Source organism: Malaclemys terrapin, chromosome 12, assembly GCF_027887155.1.
Source record: "Malaclemys terrapin pileata isolate rMalTer1 chromosome 12, rMalTer1.hap1, whole genome shotgun sequence".
In the NCBI taxonomy this organism is placed as follows: Eukaryota; Metazoa; Chordata; order Testudines; family Emydidae; genus Malaclemys; species Malaclemys terrapin.
The window spans coordinates 42,169,064-42,172,459 of NC_071516.1; positions in this window are offsets into that span (position 1 = coordinate 42,169,064).

Here is a 3,396-nt window from a genome sequence, read left to right on the forward strand (position 1 = left end):
AATTTTTTGTATCTCTGGCCCAATAGCTAATGGTTGATACCCATTCCAGTGCCTTTCCAGGCGTGTTTCCGTACCAGGTCATCCTATAATCACCAAAACTGAATCTGGAGGTTTTGCAGGAGATCTGGAGAGAGTCCCTGAGCATTTTATCTTCTCCACCAGATGCCACAAATTCTAATTTTGACTGGTGTCACAGAGTGTGGGGGAGTCAGGGTCCTGCATCCCTCTTCCTGGGATTCACCGTGACTCTCAGCCAGCCAGTAAAATGGAAGGTTTATTGGACAATAGGAACGCAGTCTAAAACAGAGCTTGTAGGTACAACCAGGACCCCTCCGTCAAGTCCTTCTGGGAGGCAGGGAGCTTAGACCCCAGCCTTGGGGTTCCCTGCGTTCCACCACCCAGCACAAAACTGAAACCAAAAACCCCTCCAGCAGGCTCTCTCCCCCTCCACCTCTCCCTTTGTCCAGTTTCCCGGGCCAAGGTGTCACCTAGCCCCAGGACTTGGATAGAAAAAAGGAGACATGGAGACTTCTATAATAATACTTGGGCATCTCCCATGTCTGCAATACTGACCCATAATATCATCTCTCTGATTCTGAGGAGAGTTCTCTTGGGAATTTGCTGTTAATTGCACACACAGGGGATGCAGGTTGACTAGATCAGGGTAATCAATTATTTTTTGTCACGGTCTAGATTTCTTGGTCAAGGTACAGTCCAGGTCCAGACTCCAGAGAAAATAATAATTAATAAGTAAATAAAAAGATTTCAAGTCCATTCAAAAGAATCTGGCAGTCCAAATTTTGCTTGCAGCCCACCTATTGACTACTCCTGGTCTTGATTTTCTCTCCAGGAACTGTAGAGTCAGGCAAATCATGGGCTTTAAACAAGAAATTCAGTTATGTATTTTGCACTTGTTTTGTTTTCTAGAAGTTAGATGAACTCCAGCCCAGAATCCCCTGCATTTTATATTCCATGACTTGTGTGGCTTGACTGAGGGGAAAAAATAATAATATTCATGGAATTAACAACAGCTGGGCTCATTTTCCCATGGGCTGACTACGTTGAATCCTGGTCCCATTCCCTTTTTCTTTTCCTTTTCTTTTTGGTCTGCCCAAGATGTAAGCTGCTTGGGACAAGGACGGTCTCTTCCTATGGGTAACACGGTGATCTTTTTACAGTTAGTGATACTTTATCCCCAAAATAGCCACATTCCTACAATGGAACTATTCAACCTGATTAAGGATATTGCAGTCTGGTCCTATATGTTTTTTTTATTAACAGCACAAAACACAAGTACTAGTATCTATTATTTATATTATAATACCCCCAGATAGATAAACAAGGTTGGTGAGGTAATATCTTTTAATAGACCAATTTCTGTTGGTGAGAAAGACAAACTTTCAAGCTACACTGAGTTTGTCCTCAGGTCTGTTAGTTCAAAAACTTGTTTTGCTCACCAACAGAAGTTGGTCCAATAAAAGATGTTGCCTCACCCACCTTGTCTCCCTAATATCTGGGGACAGACAGGGCTCCACTAACACTGCATACAACCTAGATAGATAGACGGATGTATGAATGCACAGGGCACAGCCAGCGTGTCAAACACCCAATCCTTGTGCCCTGTTCAAGAAAAACATAAAACAATTTATATTCTCTTTGATCACACGCCCAGCCCATGTTGGAAAATGGAGACACCCCCACCTCCACACACACCTTGCAAGATCTCCTTTTGCCCCATCATAAAGCACAGTTAAGCGCCTTTGGTGGGAGTCCTAACAAACCCTGGTGAGATGCTTAGATTTTGGTGTTCCTTGGGGTTGTGGGGTAGGGGTGTGGGGGAACTGGGGCACCTCAAGGGACAGGAAAGAGCTGGTGCCAGGGGGAAAGGAAAAGTTTCTTGGTATTCAGTTCCAGAGAAAGAAAGTGGATGGAAGCAGGTAACCCTGTACTATTGTTAACACAGAGTGGATAGACTCTGCCTGTTTCTATCAGGGTTTTCTAGCATTCAGGCCTTTGGCTTCCTCAGCAGAAACCTGCTCCCCCAACCACAAGTCACAGTTCTTGTCTGAGCTCCCACTGCCTTCTGCACACCGTGCCCACGTGCAGTAATACTCAGCAGCGTCTCAGCTCAGTCATATGCAAATACAACATGTTCCAGTAATTGTCTCTGGAGATGGTGAATTGCCCTTTCACAGACTCAGAGTAATATATTGCATCCCCGTCTTTGCTAATTGTGGCAACCCACTGCAGTCCCTTCCCAGGTGCGTGTCTGACCCAGGACAACCACGTGCCACCAAAGTTGAATCTGGAGGTTTTGCAGGAGATCCGGAGAGAATCCCCGAGCATTTTAATTTCTCCACCGGATGCCACAAATTCATAGTTTGACTGGATTTCTGGATGGAAAAAACAGACATTAAGATTCATAAATAAAAGAACCGCCAACGTCTTTAGCAATTAAATTACCTTTGAAAGCGAATAGAGTGGATGCGAAGCTGAGCTAGTGTTTCATCTTTCTGATTCTGGAGAGAGGTCCCAGGGGGTTGACTGGTAAGTGCATGGACGCGAGGGGCTGTGGTTGTGTCTCCGAGAGCTGCAGGATCAGGGGACTAGTCAGCGCTAAGCAGGAAATGAACTCCAGCCCAGAGTGAGCTGAGTTTCAGAGACTGGTTTTCATGCTGCTTAGCTCTTTGGTGGAATCTACTAAGCACAGACCTAATAATAGGTGTGCACCAAAACTCTGCCCACTTTGGTTTGTGTTGTTAGCCAATTCCACCTCCCTTTTCCTGCCTTGTCTACTTAGACTATAGGCTCTTCAGGGCAGGGGCTGTCTCTGACTGTCTGTGCAGCTCCCAACACAATGGGACCTGGATCTCAGTTAGTCACTGGGTATGTTCAGTGCCCAGCACCATCAGGCACCGATCGCTAAGTAGGACATAATAGACATGATAAATAACGGCATTCTCATTCTGGATTTCTTACTCAGTCTTCCTGGACTGAAAACTTTCGGGAGTAGAGGGCCTCATTTGTCCGGGCAGGAAAGCCCTGACTAGAACCAGGAAGAAGGTGGGATTTAAAAAAAAATGCTTCTTGGATTTAGAAGCACAGTTTCTATTCTGAGTCAATGGGATTTGCACTCCTAAATCCCCCAAAGTGCTTCTTGAAACTCTTTGGCTCTTGGCAAACTTCTCCAGTTCCTTTGTGCTAAGGCACTTCACACCTGCCTAGAGCGGGGTGAGGGTTGGGCTTTCGGTTTTGTAGCTAGTTTATTCTCCAAAATACACAGTTTTGAGTCAATCAAATTTGTTCATGAATATGGGTCAAATTCAGCAAATAGTTTCAGCCAAAATAACGGGGGGAAACATTTTTTGGCATTTTTGAAACAAAACATTTTGACTT